The sequence below is a fragment of the Aptenodytes forsteri genome, unplaced genomic scaffold (genome assembly GCF_000699145.1).
Source record: "Aptenodytes forsteri isolate BGI_AS27 unplaced genomic scaffold, ASM69914v1 Scaffold486, whole genome shotgun sequence".
Classification (NCBI taxonomy): Eukaryota; Metazoa; Chordata; class Aves; order Sphenisciformes; family Spheniscidae; genus Aptenodytes; species Aptenodytes forsteri.
The window spans coordinates 176,688-196,565 of record NW_008795717.1 but is presented as its reverse complement, the minus strand read 5'-3'; the positions used below and the strand labels follow the sequence as shown (position 1 = coordinate 196,565).

Sequence of the window (19,878 nt, the reverse complement as noted above, 5' to 3'; positions counted from 1 at the left end):
TGTTTCACAGGTTATGTAAAACAAAGTCCCACACAACTGAGATGAATCCTTTCAAGCCACATTAACTGTCTTTTCTTTAAGAAATCTCAGCAAGGAAGCCAAAGACTGAATGAAACATGGAAATTCAACTCTGCTTTATGCTCTCTGGAGCACACTAGCAAAAGCACAAGTTAGATTGCCACGTTTTGTTTTTACCCGACCCTTGGAAAATGGAGAAATTCATGTTCAAAACACAGACAACAATGTTTTTTTTTTTTTACTTGCACTAGATTCTCAAGAAAATAATGCAACTAAGCAATATATTAACAATTTAAATACTTAGTTCTGATAGGATGTCCACTACCAAAATACACTGGAAACATTTATGTGAATTGTTGCTTTCCTTCCCTGGTCTTATGGCATTAAAATAGTATCTGTTTTGAACTCTCAAGTGAAACACCCATATCACGGTTTTGATGGGACTCCAAGCAAATCTCCAAGCAATTCTAGCATACTGACCAAGAAAAAACTGTCATTCTTAAATAAAATGTCTCCTTTAGAAGGCAGATTCAATTAAAATATATGCAGTTATAACCTAGTTGCTATATTTTTCCTAATTAAAAAAAAAAAAAAAAAAGCCTCAAGAGGGAAAGAAGATCCTTATTTGAAAAGAAAACAAGAAGAGTTAGAGCAAAGATACCTGGCCCAATACCCTGGCTGAGATATTACCAGTCCCAGACAATAAGACATAATCAAGTAGAACCCCAATTCATGTTACTAATTTGAAACTTTTTTCAAAGTTACGCTAATAATCTCACATAATGACATGGAACTAGGACATTAAGAAAAATGCTACATACCACAGAAACTTGGGGAAAAGTTGTAAGTTGACAGGAATATGCATTGCCCTTCAGGGAAAAAGTTTTTCTTCTATTACTTACCCACGTGGGTATTGTGGCTGCTCAAGTTGTGCTGTGCTGAAGGTTTAGGATTCAGTCAGAAATGAGATTGGAGATATAGGTGCATGTAACTGACATTATTTACTCTTTCCTTCTTCAAAATATATAGAGGAATACATATGCAACGTGTACATTGCGAGCAATGAAATTATAAATGCTTGAAAATATAAATCACAAGGAGATAGCCTAAGGTCAACTCTTGTTTTACATCCATGGCACAGTTAATATACATCATAACGTTTGCTACAGGAACCTTGCAGAGTGCAACTTGGGTGTTTCTCAAGGGATGAATCAGAGTGATACGAGTATTGCACAAACTATACTACATCTGTTCTGGGAATTAAACAGGGTATTAGCAAGAAGGCAAGGAACAGCAGGAATATAAAAACATTTTTTTTCATGGTAAATGCCACAGAAAGGAATTCAGGTATATCCTTATCTCTCTCTAGTCAACCCCTGTATGATGTTCTAGAAGTTGACTGATAAACTAGTATTTCAGAAAATGGCATGGATTATACACTCCTTGCTTTTCAGAAACTCAGCTGGATACAAGAACCCCATCATAGATGAACACTTGTAGCTAGAAAAGATTAGAATGAAAGATGTGCATGTAAGTGTTCTAAATCGAAAGTTTGTATACTTCCATCCCCATCGGTCACTTCTGTGATCGAGAAATGAGTTCTCTGATTTTTCTATTATCCATTTGTAAAATGAAAACACCACTTCCTTCTAAGCAAAACATAGGACTAATAAAAAGAACCTGAACAGTGAAATTGAAAACAAAACTTTGTGCCTCAGGTTTTATGATTTTTTTTTTTTTTTTTTTTAATACCACAACACAAGCTAAATGAATGGATTAAGAGATGAGGCAGGAGCAACACTAAGTAGTTATTTGCAAAATGTTACCTGAAAGATGTGAGGGCTTTGGAACATTCTGAAGGATGACAATGAAGATATTCAATGTAATGAAGCGAGAAAGGTGTTGTGTAGGGAACATTCCAGGAAACTGGCAGGGTATAATGCACTGACAGTTAAGATAAATGCATTATATTTACATCCCTTTCTTATTCACAAGGGAATAATAGTAGGAGTTAAAAGCTAAAGACTAGCCACAGGTGTGTCCCTATCCTGGTATCTAAGAACAAGGTGGAGTTACAATGGGAGTAGAATGAGACAGCAAGCCAGTGGAAGAAAACTTAGGAAGCAGGGAAACCAGAACCAAACAGTGAGCAAAGAGGAGTGCTCAAATATGCTTAATGGACTTGTTAGAAGATGTATGAAAGACTTGGGTATCAAAGAACAGACACTTAGTGTTTTCTAAGCAGAAGTCTCGCATATGGTTTCATTATTATTCCTCTACCTTCTAACAGAGCCCGTAATAAATGTACCTCTTTATCTTCATCCCTGAGTTTACTCCAGAAAAAAGAATTTAAAAGACCTAACCTTAAATATATATAAACCAGCAGTTATACTCGTCATAAAGAAAGAACAGCTCTGAACAACTGGCTAATCTGAGATTCTGGCTTTAGTCAGATTTATTTACAGGAACAGTTCCACAAAAGGAGAGATAATAGCCTCAAATACTTAACACTATCCATCTTAGACTCCTACCCCTTTCTGATAATATACCCTGTTCTTGCTACTCTCAAGTTTCCCTGCTTACTGCTTCTGACAAAGAAATGGGAATTTTGCAGGACCTAAAGCTTTCAGAATGTGTTTTCACATCCACATTCACCAAGAAGTCAAACCTCTGTCAGACTTTTTTCCAGAATGCTGGCTAACACATACATGGTTCATAATGACAAAGCCTTTTTGATATGATCAAATTACTTAATTCTGAAACTGAATAAATGCAACACTAGCAATGGAAACTCTTTACAGCAGTGGTTTAAAAAGATGTTAAGTTCCTTATTCAATGGCCTGGGCGCGCAGTGTTGGAATCATGTTAATCAAAAGCAAGAGATTATACTACACAGCATCCAAATCAAGTTCAGGTTATTTGCTGTGCACATAAGAAAAACGTAACTGTTATCTCACTTGACCACTACCGGTGGTCAATGATGAACAGTGACTAAAGAAAACTATTAATATTCCTTGTGGAACATTACATCACTGGGTCTGCAAATAAATGTTTTTGCATTTGTCATATGTGTTATCCCACATACGCCTGACAACTGTGCAAACAAACATTTTCTGTTTTCTTAGACAAAAACAGTCCCTGTTAGTTTCTAGCCATGGCTTCTCGTCATTGCACCTAACTAAAAGTTCCCTTGTGCTCCTAACCTGGTTGCCTTAGGGGATGTGAAGTTAAATGGCGTGAATATCCTCTACTGAATCCTAAATCATGAAACTTGCTTGCATCATATTTGTCAATGTGACTACACATACTGTTAATAAATGTTTATGAAGTTGTTCCTTTTTAAAGCAGGTTTTTGGCTGTCAACAGTGACATTCACAAATTTGTACATGCTATGAGAAAAGACAACTTCCCTTGTTTACCTGTCATTACTTCCTTCTGGTTACCATTTCATCTCAAAATGCAGGGCATCATGGTAAGAAAGGAATGATCAGTTTTGGAAATCTAGAGCAAAACTGTGCATATGATGCTCCTACTTTGGACCACTTCCTTCAGCAGAATTCCACAATACACTCCACTCCAAAGCTGTTTCCCCCCCCCCAAGGGCCGTTCAACTGACCAAGGCAAAATATGGAAGAAGAACAATGAGATAAACCTCTCTCCAATCCCATGTAGCTTGAACAGATGTTCTATGATTCAGTGAAAAGGCAGGTGGATGTATAAAAACAACATTAAAATGATCTTAAAGATAAATGCATTGAGAAGACAAAAACATTAAAAACTTACAGAAGAGAAACTAAATATGTATTATAATATATTCAAACAGCCCCCACATGAAGGGGCTTTGAAAGAATACAACATATTAAGTACAGGGATATTTAGGAGCCATCAGCAATTTTTTATCAAAAGCTTGGAGATTCCTCAAGTTAATATAGTGCATTGAACTAGAGAAGAAGGGGGTCCAGTTGAAGAAGAGAAACCATAAAAGCTATACTATGCATATTATTACACCATTCTGTTCCAGAAAAATGTTCTTGAAATCTTTCACACAAATTCTCACACAGTTGATATTAACAGAGAAAAGTATCTTAAAAGTATAACTCAACTGGCAATGATTTTACATCAGTTGGCCAGGAAAAAAAAAATTTATGTATTGGCCAGATCACTTAAGGGAAGTGAATCCAAAGGAGATTAAATCTTATGAAGATGGAAAAGGCTTTTTCTGACCCTTAGCAATGTTCGTCAAAGTTCACGGTATACAACAAACTGGAGATCAGTGAAGGATAGTGACATCCAGAAAAAAGGAATGAACTGTAAACATTCCGTGGCTGGCAAGAAGTAATTTTAATTAGTGAAGTAATTACATACTGCTTGTCAACAAATTTAATGTTGGGAACTGTGACTGCCAACATCCAAATATTATATAATAAAATCCTGGTATGGGTGGTATTTTTTACAACCCTTACTTGTCTGATCAACAGTGGAAAATTCTGATACAGAAATCTGAACTCCAACTAGAATTCTCTAATAATAACAATGCTCTACATCAAGTGAGCAGTTTCTACTGCTAACAAAGAGCTTAAGATATTTTTAATATTGCAGCAAATCAATTTATTTTAAGTTAAAAAATGCATTATGTATAACTTTTACATTCATGCATGAAAAATAGACTTGCACTTGAAAGTATTTTTACTTCTGCGGTTTTAGGCCAGACAAACACCAATTAGATGGGGCTTCCTAAATAAATGGGGAGTATTTTCAAACAAAGGGAGTACAAGCTCCTGTAACAAACATACATTCTCAACCAATAAACATATTCACACCTATGCACTATACTGCAGTATGGCATAAATGTTTTATTAGGGTTGCTGCACTTCTTGGAAATGGTAAACTTACAAAAGCATAATGTACGTGTATGCTAATGAATGCCAATAAAACATCATTATCATACCATCACACATTTTGTTCACACTACCCACATTTTTAAAAAAATTTTTAATTATTTAAAATGGGCACTACTACTCACACTGTTCCATGTGCAGATGAGGGAATAAAACAGTGCAGGTGGACCGATCAGTGGTAAAAAGTAATGCAATTTGCTTGCAGTTTTGGAGTTTAGTACATTAATATCATCACCAGATCAATGGTCTGTTAACACACATAATGACAAAGATAATGTAACCATGTCCTTATACAGGAGATTTTGTAATACACTGGTTCTTTTACGCCAATGTGTGGCAGCCTAGTTCTTTAAAACTATCTATTGACTTCAGTGAAATTTAATGGTCAGAAATCAAATCTAAAAGTTGGTAGGTAAAATGCGCAGCCAGGGCAAAACAGACTACAATAAGTACAAACATTACATATTATGCCACTATTCTTAGTGACTTAATGTCCTAAATCTCATTTAAACTGGAGCTCTGGGCATATGAGAGTTGGTGTCCTTACTTTCACTATGCAGTTAACAAAATACACAGGCTTTATGTTGCCCAAGACATGAAGAGATTATAAATGATGAGTAACAAAACCAAATGGCTACTCTTGGCAGAGGCATGCCCAGGCCAACGGGAATGGTATGGAAATCACAAAAGGGCTCCTACTGATTGTAAAGAATGCTGGCCATCAGAAGACTTAATTAGCCTGCAGAGAGCTGTGTGCTATAGCGACCAGACTGCTCTGAGCAAACCGATTGAGAATAAGTTCAAATACTTTATGCTTCACCTTATTATACAGGGGACATGTATGCACAAACATATAGGGACCAAGGTTTACAGTAGGGTTTCTGGACCCAGCTTGTCTCAGAGCTTTCAGTTGCACAACTCTCCTGTCACACAGCTGAAGTTCCCCAAACCCTTCTACCCACTCAAGGCTACCTTTCTCCCAGTTCTTCCTGACCATAGCCCTTTCTTTTCTCATAAAGCTGTTGCTGCCTCCTACCTCCAAACTACTTCCTACTCTTCTCCAAACCACTCTAAGCCCTGCAGCCTCATCACTCAAGAGCCATAAATACTGCTTTGCTCTATACCAGACCTCTACCACTCAACCTTTACATCCGATTTCTCCTCAATTCAATACTTTAAATCCTCTCATTTCAGCCCCACTTTGAATATTTTTTTAATGGCTGCTGGCATATTTTGCTCCCTGCCTATGTCTGCAGCCTCATTTATTCTCTGTCTTTCCCCAAAAAGGAAAGCAGAATTTGCACCTCATGCTCCTGGTAGAACTTTTGAAAAAACAAACACCTGTCGCATAGATCAGAAATCTGTCTTGGCAAGCAGGAAAGTTGTTCATCTTTAAAGAAAAAAAAAATATCTTAAGTCCTAGGTGGTGAAGTTTTGAATTCTTTGTATATACCTTTCCCAAACTGACAGTTCAGTTCTGAATGTGCTGCTCTTTTGCCTTGTTGACCTAAGCTGAACTGAAGTTCTAAAAGCTGCAGCATATATAGGGCTGTTCATATTTCAGTGGAGGACAGTGTCCTTTAAACATTTTTAGACACTAAGCTAGCTCCTATCAAAGATACCTTGGTGGTCACAGTGAAAGCTGTCACATCAATGAAATCACTTAGAAGTGACCTGATGCTGGGACAGGTAGGTGATAAAGCAAACCAGCTAAGACATTTGCTCTTTTTGACCACTTTTAGCAGCAAAATTAAGGGAGAGATGTTTGCATTTGGGCTCAGTGTAACAAGGAAGATCCCATCTTTCTGAAACAGATGGGCCAGTGGGACATTAAAGGGAAGAGTAAACCTCTTTGAGGACAGAAAATCCTTGCTCAAAGGCATTCCTCACATTTTGAAAAGCTATTTTTAAAAGAAAAAAAAGCAGTCTTAATAAATAAACTGTAACGAATGGTGCAAATCTGAAAAAGACATTGCCAAGACAGCTGGTTTGAAATCTTGCCAAACTTGTTACTGTTTCTTATGGGATGATTTCCATAAATCTACTGTAGGGCATTCAAGTGGGAGGCCCAGTTTCCAACATAGACATTGGAGAGAAATATGTTCCAAATGTAAGTGCTTTGAATTTCTCACCTTAAGGATACCTAATCTGTCATAGACTTTTCCCGTAAATACATTCCTACAGTCACCGCTATTGCTGGTTTAAATAAAAAGCTCTTTACTGAAATATATGCAGGTTTCAGTAAATGTAAATATCAATAAATGCCTACAGAAATTCTTGTCCAAGAATATGCAACGCTACTGTGAAAGTGATCAGAAATAGATAAATAACCACTTCCTTTCCTTTCAAACAAGCAAATATCCTGTTGAAGCCTAATTGAAGAAATCAAGTTCTACCCTATTCATAAATGCCCCTTTTAAGGAGATAATGTGTATTTTGCCTTTTAAAATTAAACTAAATTGGTGAGCAAAATAGAAGCAATTAATTTCAGACATTAAAGATAAATTTTGAGTGTAATAAATATGGGGATTCATTTGAATCGTTGTCATTACTATTAATCATCTGAACACATTCTAACACCTAATCTTGAGGCATCTGTGAATGGCATAATACCTTCACGGTCACACAATTTTGAACTCATATTTTAACATGTCATCAGAATTCTGTCATGATTTGTGCTGCTACAGTTTATTTATTTTACAAAGGCAAAAATGTGGAAAAAATTAAATACTATTTTCTTACACAGTCTCTTCAAGGAACAAACAAAACTAGTTAAACTGATTGCTGACATTCAAAATGGGACAATTCCCTGGAGACTACAGTGCCTTCTCCCTTTTCCTGTTGCACGTAGAAAATTAAAATAGGGAGAACAACCCATGATCAATATTTTACTAAATGAAAAGTGGCACAACTAAGTAAGAATTTTCTCAAACACAGGCAATGCACTTCGCGCATACTAAATTCTCCTTGCAGATCCAGAATACAGAGTTGGATAAGCATTGACCTAAGCCTTACATGAATTACAAAATAAAGGGCTTCTAACATACGTTGTGAGAAAGGAGGTAATTAGAGGGGTAAGAGACAAAGAAATTGAATTTAACAGGGTGAACTGCATTAACAAATTCAGAATGGCTGTTTATAAGAAGGCTGGACTAAAGATTGTGACAACTGTTCTTCTGATTTTAAAAACCACTACCTTTTCCATCACCTTTGTTTTCTCATTTCCTAGTACTGTTTGTTGAGGCTTAGTGATTGTTACAATTTAACAGGACTATTTAATGGAATGAACTTGGTATGTTAGGGATTTTAATAATGTTTTCCAACCTTTCTGGATAAATTTGCTATAGGGCTTACCTCATCTCATTGCTTAATGACTACTGTTCATTTGAGGTACTCTAAACTGTCTTGCACTGAGAACAGGTAGAGTGGAACTACACCAAGAGAGCAAGTAAAGCAGCATTAACAACGCACACATATTCCTCTGGTATGGTTGCACAGTACCTAGGCTCAGCTGTGATAAAAGATTATGCGTACGCACATATGCACAGATTTTTTAAAAAAACCCAATCATCCTGAGGAATAGAGAGGCACAGAATGAGGATTACACACACCAATAGGTATAAGCAAGAGCATTAGGCTACATACTAAGTAGGATGAATGTTCTCCTTTTCCAGCCAGGAAATAATGCATGGGAACTTGGCAGAAGAATGCTAAAGAGAAAGCATCTTGTACCTTTTTCTCAAAACCTTCTGGGGAAATACTTGCTAAAAATAGCTACAGTTCAAAAACTTGGGTAATCAATATGATGTAAGAATCTACTTAATGAATGAAACTCTCAAATTCTGATAGCAGTTGCTCAGGCTAAGTCCTAAAAGACAACGTCTTGTCTTTTCTGTCTTGGAAAGACAAATAGATAAATGACTATATTCACATTTGACGCATTGCTGTGCTGACCTATAAATGCAAGGGTAACATGATTTTGAGAACTAGTTTTTTGTAAAAGAGAAAGCCTATCTGCTTGGGCAAAAAAGGTACCAGAAACAAGACTTTGATATAAAAAAGCTATTACAAAAAGTTCTCAAAATTGAGATAAGGTCTGTCTCCTATGTCTTGTAGAAGGTATCTTGTAAGCTCCATGCAAAACCAGGAGATGGGACACACACATTCTAGGGTAAATGGTCTATATGAGCCTGGCATTCACTCAATCTTTTTTTTTTTAGATAAACAGCTAACTTCTTGGATAGTTTTTTTTGTTATCACATCAGACACAGAATGACTTCGCAGTTTTAAACTATAATGAAATTGCCTAATTGCTTTACTACATGAAGACAGATTTGCTCTCAAATGAGAAATATTTTCAATATGGATGCAATAAATCCAAAGTGAACAGGTACTCAATTCAAATAAGACTGATCTTGAAAAATATACTTTTCTGTATCAACAGACAACAGTTTTATCTACCAAGGGAGACAAATGACCACCTTTCATCAGCCTTTTGCAAAAGTACCGTTCTAACTGAAGTTACTTTGACAGACTGCCAAAATAAATTCTTGAAATTGAATACTTTGACTCTGTTTTCTTGAGTGGAGAAGAACAAAAAACCATGCCAAGAAGGCTACTAGGTCTAGACAGAGAGCCTGGCAGACATGAAAATAAAAGATACTATTTTGTCTAAGCTAGAAACTGTTAAGTACAAAATGGAGTTAAAGGAATTTAAAACAAGGAGTAAAAGATTCCTTAAACATACAAACAGAAAAAGAGAAAGTAGAAATGCTATCATTTGAGGTTGGGAAGACATCAATGGTAAACTAGGTAATGAAAAATAATACATTGCCTGAATTTTGATTAGGGATGATAATACACAATACGGGAACAAAGATACAGTAATCAATGAGAATTAGTATAAAGCTGTATTACTTTTGATGAGACAACTGCTCCTATAAACAGACGAAATGTAGGACAGGAACATATAGAAGTAAAAATAGAATTGTTGGGAGGGCAAGGAAATTGCTAGTTGGAAGGTAACATTTTGCTGAAAGAGGAACAGGTGGAAGAGAAGTTATGAATATAGTTTGCAAATGAGTTATGTAGAAACTGACCATATGTAGTATTTTCAGTAATGATTTTGACACAAAAGTTAGGAGTGCACTCAGATAAATATGGGAGGCATCATCAGTTACAGAGTATTGAAGTAATATCAGCAGGTATTTGATAACATTGAAGATTGCTGTAAAAGAAACGGAGTGAAAGTTCTCAACTAGCAAGCATCTTTGCTACATGGGCAAGGACTTAACAGTTGGAAAAAAAGACAGAGATTATAAATCCATTGTACAACACACCAGTAAAATCTCATATAAGCAGATATACAGTTTTGATCACTCCAAGGAAGGTGAAATCTACAACAAACACAGGAAAAGACTTTTGAAGGAGTCTTTTTTTACAAGGATGAAAATGAAGGAGTTTGACTTAGTTAATTCATGTAAATGAAATCTGAAAGTTTCTACGCCTCCCCTTTATAAGTCTATTTGAGGAATGAATACATGATCAAGAAAAGATTGGCCTTATTGAAGTGAAAAGGCCAACAGTGGCACAAAGGCAACTGAGCGCAGACTGACCAATGAGATAGTGAGGTTCTGAAACAAGGCTGGAGACAGCCATGCAGAGGGGAAAACTATTTTTAGTTTGCCAATCTTAGATGGTATTACATATTACAACATTAAATAGTATTAGATATTGCCTGAAATAGGAGATAAGATTCACAGAGGTGCCATAGAATGGCACCAGGAGGTGCCATTTACTTTTAACTCCCTTACTTCCTAAAAACATTTTCAAAGGTGAAACTGGACTTCAGGGACTACTAGTACACTCGCTAAAGAACCTACAGCTTGAAGGCAATTCCATATTTACATCATTCATGAGAAAAGCAATGTCTGTACTTTAGATTCTTGCTTCTCTCTGTGCTGGTTTTGGCTGGGGTAGAGTTAATTTTCTTCACAGTAGCTGGTATGGGGCTGTGTTTTGGATTTGTGCTGGAGACAGTGTTGATAACGCAGGGATGTTTCGTTACTGCTGAGCAGTGCTTACACAGAGTCAAGGCCTTTTCTGCTTCTCACACCACCCCACCAGCGAGAGCAGGCTGGGGGTGCACAAGAAGTTGGGAGGGGACACAGTGGGGACAGCTGACGTCATGCTCAGCATATAGAGCTGGGGGAAGAAGAAGGAAGGGGTTCGGAGTGATGGCGTTTTGTCTTCCCAAGTAACCGTTACGCGTGATGGAGCCCTGCTTTGCTGGAGATGGCTGAACACCTGCCTGTCGATGGGAAGTAGTGAATGAATTCCTTGTTTTGCTTTGCTTGCGTGCACGGCTTTTGCTTTACCTGTTAAACTGTCTTTATCTCAACCCACGAGTTTTCTCACTTTTACTCTTCCGGTTCTGTTCCTCATCCTGTTAGGGGAAGTGAGCGAGTGGCTGAGTGGTGCTTAGTTGCCGGCTGGGGTTAAACCACGACATCTGCGATGGAACCAGCGAACTTTTACTGCAGATGATACATTAACCACAGGAACATGCATGCCTTGAAATAGCTTTCCTGGTCTAAATTTCAGTTTTGGCTCCTGCGAACACATAACTGCTTGCTGCTGCTAGACTACCACCACTTTTTACAGCACTTTGGTTGCATGTGCACGTGAAATGCAGTATTATTATTACACTGCATATCTGTAGAAGCATGATATGATATCAGGATGCTTCAATAGCAAGCTAATATAGACTTCTGCATAAGAATACTCCTTGAATAACTAACAGATATATTAAGAGTGGTAGAGAAAAAATGGAAGTGTATGGATGTGGAAGCACCAGAAAGCATAGCAGAAGGGATATAAGAAAAACCTGTTGATGGCACACAGATTGGTTCATTTAGTTCATGGCACTTCATGCAGCTTCTGGGGATACTCAATCAGTAAAACAAGACAACATAAAATGACCAAAACAAAGAGTTGAGCCACTGAGAGATGATGTTGGAATGATAAAAAGCAGGTTTAGATAAGGAGAACACAGGACAGTGAGCAAATCTTACATATTCAAGAGGTGGAACTGCATAGAGAGACAAATATCCCCTTAACTGTCAGCTCCTAAAGAGTATAAAAGGCACATTCAACACTGACTTAATGGATACCAGCATAAGAAGAAACCTAGAGAAGTTGTGGAGGACTTGATAGCTGGTGCCCCACATCCTATACATCATTTCAAGGAACCTGACCAGCCCAGGTGGGTACACACATATGGATATATCCACATATATGGATACCTGAATGCTGGACAGAATGCTGAATGCATGTATCTTTGTGCTTTTGAGTATGTAGATATGAAAGTGTGACTGAAACCCTTTTTGTTTTAAAATAACATCACCTACCTCTCCTATAATATCTGGCATTGAACTTTGCTACACCGTCGCTAAATTATTTACTATAATACAAAAGAAACAACTAGAAGAAAGAAGATCATTGTCTATCCTTGCAAGTACATTTTGAAATTTCTGATCCTTTTATCAAAGAAAGAATACAGCAGTAAGTGATGTGGATTATTTATTATGTCAATAGTCAGTAAAGGAACAGAAGCAAGCCTGGCCATACCTGAGCTGTTGATTGAGACCAGTTAATGTATGAATGGTTGAAATTACAGATTAGCAGGGACTGAGATACTAAAAAAGAGGAGCAGCGGAAAACCAAATTCCTACTAACAGAACATATGGCTATATGAAAATTCAGCACATAGATGCGTAGTTTTACTCTTGAAACCATGTTTCAGGAAGAAACAAAAATAAATCAATTGGCACAGGTAATAAGAATGAATATCCCCAAGGAAAAGAGAATGAATGGAGATGGGAAGTCAATATTGCTCCAAGAGGCCAACTCCAGCAAGACATCAAAATGATCACCAGGCACCAACAGTCTCAACAAGCATCGGTGACAAGACCAGAACTAGATATATTGAAAACGGAGCTAGCAAATATTTCTGTAGAGGTGCATTCACAGTAATTTCTAAATGAAGGAACTGGATGAAAGACAGATGTAACTACATTGCTGTTTGGGGGGCAAAAAAACCCCAAACCAACCCAAAACCCTTCATCTGGTGATACATCAGAATTCAAACCAGAGATTTATTTTGGATAGAAAGTGAAAAGGTGTGGGTAAGGAAACTAATGCGAGAAGGATGCACACCTTTTCCTTTTCTTAAAGTAATGCCAAACTGAAGTTATCAGAATTTGAAAAAAACACTTGGCATTTGAAGAAAGCATAGTAATAAACAAAAAATCTTGCTCCCAAAGCTAATTGAAAAAAACATTTCAAGGAGGAACTGACAAGCTGATGCAGCATAAGCATACATAGATCAGAACCCACGCAATGCATGTGTGAGCCAGGATGTCTGTACTGAAAGATTATTCTCTTCTGGAGGGATACACACGTGGAATAGTTACAATTTGAAAAAAATAATTATTTTCAGGGAAAGACTGAGAAGCTTATTTCTGACATGTTTGAAAGTTTCACTGGACTCAGGAAAAGAATGGAGTTCCGTAGGTTAATAGAATACCAACTGGTTACTAAGAGAAATGTAGGGAAATTCTGCACATTAGAGCTTCTTCATATGATTCAGCATATAACAGGTCTTCCTTCTTTAGCCTTGCTATAAACAGTTGTTGGGCATGAAACAAGGAAGGGAACTGGATTTTGGCATTGCTATACTATTTAATACAGATTACAGTTACCAATAAATATGGTACTACTCAAAAAACAGATATTCAAGAAAAAAGTAAATAAAACTAAGTCAAATAAGTACCTCTACTGAAATTCAATGTTCAGCTTAAACTTGATGACACTAGTCTGCCTCTCCAGAGACTTGTTGATGGGTCTATTTTGGTACTAACAAAAACCCCAAAACCCCTACCCCTATATTTTTCAACCTTCCTACAAAGTGAATCTTCCATTTTAGAAAGGATTTTAGTAGACTTTGCTTTTATTATTTATGATGTATTCGGGGTTTTTTGATATCCCAAGCATACCAAGCTGCTTCTTTCTTAGTCACAATGTCTCACTTTTGAAGCTGTGACACTTAGTGTTTTTAACTAACAACAATCAGGGTTTTTAATGAACAACAATCAGGGTTTTTAACCAAAATGTAAACTAAAAATAAGACTTGTTAGGACTCAATCATCCACATGTTTTGCCAGGACAATACACTTTAAATAATGAAGAAAAAAGACAATGATTATATGGAAAATATTCTAGTTTCTTAATTAGTAATTGATTTGAAAACCACTGCTGCACTCTATTGAGGAGAACCTGGCAGGATACAGTAGATTGACGTGCGTTAGTAAGCAGGATTCCTCATCTTAAGGCAATCCTGGCTATTTTCTACTCCAATATACATTCTCTCAGCATGTCTCTTCACTAAATATAGTTTTTTGTAATCCTGGAATGTGCACTGAAAAAAATTAAGAGGAAATAAAACCCAGAAATAATCAAGAAAACACTGGAATTTTTAGCAGGATCAAATATCTAACTAAGCCCGTGTGTCTATAAACAGCTACCTGTTTTACAAAAAAAAGGCAAGAAACCCTTGCAGTGCTCAGAGTGTGATTTCACCTACCTAGATCATCCTAACAATTTAAAACATCCTTTCCGCTTTTCCATGCTGCTCAACTGTAACACAGCTAAATAGCTGTGCCAAAGCACTTGCTACTTACTCAAGCAAGTTCCTAGGTAGAAAAAACTGTAGCATATGCAAACTTAATACATAAAAAACCCCAACTTTACTTGGGAATTTAGTGTATGCGTACAAACTTTAAAATATATTCACATACTTGCCACATTGTTTTCACCTTGATGACCACCTTAAGAAGAAATAGTAGGAATCAAGATAACAAATACAAAATTTAATGCACTCAATGTGCACAAAATATCTACCCTATGGATAAAACTACAGCTTGCCTCATGTTCTGAGCAGCATCTTATTATTAACTAAGAATTTCTGGTAAGCAACCTGATCTTCCTTCTACTGAAAAATACTGAATATTTCTACTGAAAAATGTGTAACAATAAGTGATACAAAAGCATCTTCCCAACTCTACCTGCTCCCATCTGCTAATGTCATTACTTCACATAGTAGTTGTATATTAAAAGTCACAACTCTAGACTGAAAACATAAATCTTAATTAGATTTAGTATTAATTTGTAACTCATTTGACTGTGTAGAAAACTTGCACCACTGTGCGCATTCAACATTAAAGATATGGTTCATGACAGAAGGTGTTCAATGCATCATTTTTCACTGGTAGCAAGCACGAGAGATGATTGAGATAAAATATTTTTTGCCACAGAAATAATTCTCATCAGCCTTTTATTTTTTTAAAAATGTATTTTTCTAGGCTATTTCATTTCAGAAATTCTCTGCAACTGAAACATTTACATAAATTACAAGTATCATACTTTTTACATTAGGAATATTAGGTCTTTAGGTGAATGTCAACTTATGAATGATAAAGATAACAGTTCTTAATAGGAGACAGCTGTAGAAAGTTACAGAAAGTGATAAACTAGAAGAATTAAAAGTACTATGCTACAAAGGTGTGGATGGAGTGGTGGATAGATAAGATGACCATTTTGCTAGAATCTAAAAAGCTTCTGAAAAGTAGCCTTGCTTGTTCATTTTAGCTCTAAGATAGAGCTTATATACTTTGCTTATGCAGGAATTAAAAGCTATCTATCACAACTACAAATACGTAAGGATGTAACTTAACACCACCGAGGGTTTTGTCTGATTCAGTGTTAACTAAAAAATGGATAGCTAGGGAAGGGACAGATAACCAGCAAGTAAAGTAGAGACTTTGTCTTAAGCAGAATATAAGGAGTGTCGGGAATGAAGTAGCAAGATGGAAAGAAAAAAACGCTCTCATCTTAAAAGTACTGTAACAAGTTCCTTAGGATGCTTCAAGATCAAAGATAACACTGAAAGAAACTTTGCACACTGAAGTGGAAGAACTGAATATCAGTGAGACTGATGATCTTGCAAAGTGAAATACTTTTGAACACCTCTTGTCACTGAAATGTATTCCTGGTGATAATTTAAAACCTGTCCTTGGTCTTCTATATCTGCTTCATTTGACTTTGACACACAACATTGCCAAAAATTAAATATTGATTACGTCACTTATGTATGGGAGAAGTGAAGACTTCAACTTGAAAGCTTTAATTTTCTTTTATACTAATATATCCCTAAGAGTAGAACAAAATTAGGAGTTTGAAGGAATGACTCAGTCATTTGCTCTGTATATATTCTTTTAAGTTATCTGAAGTTATAGATCTAAAATTTTATACTGTAAGTTTAAAAAAAGCCCCAAGAGTCAACATTAATGCGAACATAAAAAAATTTCTCCATATTTGTAAAAGGTATTTTACACTAGGCAGTGTATTGCTTTTGTATCTGAAAAGAACATTGCATTTAACGTCATGAAAATGCCAACCACAAACATACACAAAAATATAATAAGATCTTAGAATCTGAGCAGCTACTGGAAATGACAAGAAAAACTTGCAAGCCACACTGTGTCATCCTAAACTTTTATCATGTGAGTATTCAGCAAATTCATCTAACCTTATTGAGAAAGCAGTAAAAGTTTAAAAAGACCAAAACTATATTGTAGAAGACAAAAATATCTGTCATAATCACTATCAACTTTATGGTTGAATGACTGAAAAAGGGAGAAAAAGGGAGGACTGTTAGTGCAGTTTTCCCCTGAGTAAAACTTAGGTTGCCTCTATATCTGAATCCATCTACTATAAATATGGTTTAAATGCTCTTTGAGCTGCAGTGGATTTTGCTTGAAACTCAAATGCAATTTAGAGAACAAGGAAGGTGTTCTACAGAGATTTATTAAAAGCTAACAAAAGCAAGTTTGCTTAGTTTTAGTGATGTACCTAATGATAGACAGAGTAGTCCCAATGGAAATTTGTCTTGAGAAGTTCTGACCTCCCAAGAGGCTACAATGAAAAATATAATTACTTCTTTTATCAGGAAATTAAACTTTTGAGGACTGATTGAAATATACAGGTTCAAACTCAATATTCATCATTTACTACTTTGTTACAAACAGAGATTTTCAGAAAACATGGAAGATGAAGTGTAAACAGTAAAGCAAATTTAAAATTAAATGTTGTATTTTGTCTACATGATCTGTGTGTATATATAAACAACATTAGGTTTTCCAAAATATAATTATGAAAAGGTAAAGACTTCTCCTAACAGATCAATCAGAAGTATTAGTAATGCACTCTCCCATACCTTCTCTCCAGTACCCCCATGCATTAGTAACCTGCTGCTTACATTCATTCAACAGAGGTGCTCCCGTCATTGCAGAAGCTTGATTTTTTTTCTGAGACACACAACTTTCCGCTATTCGGCAAATTCAGTAAGAGAGATGTAAGGGTTTATGTACAGGACAAAAAAGATACAACAAGAAAATGGTACAACAAAATAAACTGGAATATGTAGCTGACAAAGAAATATAGTGCCACAAGCTCTATGGCTAGACCACTACTCCAAACAATATGTATAATCAAAGAAAACTAAAATTTTTTTTTGCTGAAACTTCCTCTCCTTTGTTTCATTTCATATATATATGTTTTGGAGCCCTGAAATGAGTTCCTAAACCAGCACATGAGAATATAGAAAAGATACACACTTGCAGATTAAAGAAGAAAAAAAACCACCCTGGAATATCAACTGGATGCTGAAGTACAATTTATCTTTATTCTCACTACTGTGTGGATCAAGAGGTCCAGTGTAAATTTAATTCGTACTGCCTTATTAGAAAGCCAGGATCCAGAAGGAAAAACACAGTAAGTGAAGACATTTAGACATATTGACAATCTTGAAGAATATGAATGAACCACATTTCTTGAAAAATTCAGATGATGTTTGAGAACTTGAGGGTACTGAAAAGGACTGAACAAAAGGTAACAAGTAGTTTGTTTGGTTTCTTTAAAGTGATAGGTAAAATGAACCAAGAGCTCTCTAAGTGGCAAAGCAGCTTACACTTTGTGCAAAATCCAACCTCTAGGTAATGGGAACAGATGAGATCATCCTTCAAGTTTATTTTCCAGTTGGGCTTTCCTAGATCTTTCCCTATATTAGCTTGTACCACCCACTTTCAAAAGACACAGAAAAGCTAGACGAGCCAGATGTTGCATGGCAATTCCTGTTGTAAAAGTGGTGTGGTCTCACACATTTTGAACAAAATCTGATTTTGCAGTAATACATGAAAAACAGGACTTAACGTGAAATACCAAAGCATGATCCAATTACGGTAAGAGCTCATCTCAACTAATTTCCCAAAGAAGAGTTTCAGATTTTTAATCTGTTTCAAAGTTCTTGTAGTTTCCTTCTGTAATCTCTGAATCTTTGAAGATAGTCTAGAGGAGTGCATTCTGCTTCACAACAGATAAGCTTTACTCCTTCCCATTGTGATAACCTTTCTGAAAATACATTGGCTTCATGTAGAGCTATTTCTTAGCAGTGCTGTCTCTTTTTTATGCCTGTTACTGGTCTCCTTTGGTTTTCTTTGGACAATTTTGTTTTGTCAACAGGCATAAAACTCAGTGCAGTTTCTCTGTTTCACATTGCTCTTCTGCTCTGAGTGTTCTAATGTAATAAGCTCTGAGTTTTTATTTTTAAGCCGTTGAACAAGGGACAATTGTTTAGCAAAAAAATGAAAGAGCCGCTTGCAGATAGAATTCATTGAACATCTTAAGAAAAGTAGACTATATAATGAAGTTCAAGTATGCTGTCCATCAGAATCATTTTGATTCTATTACAGTGAAGGTGAGTACTGCATAAAACAATCCCATAGGCTAAACCAAAACATTTCTATGGGTGGTTGCCAATAAATCTTGTTTGCTGACAGAAAAGAATGAGACAGCAGGAAAGAAGAACTAGCAGATGCTGGCAATCACTTTAGCACGCAGAATAATCTTCAAGGATCATGAATTAGATGAGGAAGAATGTTATTGTTCGCCATCTGCTAAGGGTCTATTAGTATGTCAGCATCTGGTGCCACAGAAAGATCTTTGTGATGTGAATGCACAGAGCGATTTCAGACAGAGTTTTCTTCTGCTGAAAGGAATCCTGCCAAACGTAGGCATTACAGGCCTTGCCACTGGTCAATTCACTTAGTTTTTGATGTATGCTATTTAGTTTGATAAAAAGAGAACATAGTAGAGTTCACCTCAATGATTAAATAGTATAGCGTAATCAGTAAGAACCAAGTAATAATCCCACAAGGTTGGCATTAAAACTTTCTTTCTATTCAATTTAGGCTGGTTTTTGTTTCCAAATGTCAGGCAGCAAATATCTAAGTTTGAGCAAAACCAGTTGGTTTGAAAGTGTCTTAAACCGAACAATAACAAAGTGGGGCACAGAACTGCCCCAGCCCAGGACAGAAATTTGCACATACGTTTTGTCGACAAAATACTACTTGCTTAATGTTGTTACTCAGTGGCAGGATTATCTATGTTCCTGGGGATATTAAAGACATTCAAGGTGTTAACAATTTCATATTCATGATTGATATTGCAAGAGATAACATTAAACTTCAGTAACCATAACGTGTTGGTGGACCCACATATTAAGTTGTGCAACAGTACACATGGAATGAACTGTTCTGTCTTGCGTTTATCTATTACTTAGAATGATACAACCCTTGCATGCGAACCAACCTTGTTCAGCAGAGACAATACATGAATCTGATAGATTATATGTTTGAGCATGGAGCTTGCAAGGCATAAATGTACTTACTTTTGGTGTTGGGCAGGATGCAGTGGAGAGACGAGAGGTGGCCTGGGCACGAGGAGATTCTGAAGGAGTAGTACTGAGGGAAGCTGTATCACGTGGGAGCACCTGAACACCACGAGA

The 19,878-nt window shown here is 36.4% G+C and overlaps 1 protein-coding gene across 1 annotated transcript in view; it reads right to left on the bottom strand.

Annotated features, from left to right (window-relative positions):
* The window catches only part of GPHN (gephyrin), a gene marked incomplete at its 5' end in the record, with an annotated part of 204,284 nt that overhangs the window by 80,492 nt on the left and 103,914 nt on the right, over positions 1-19,878 (bottom strand). The window lies entirely within an intron of this gene.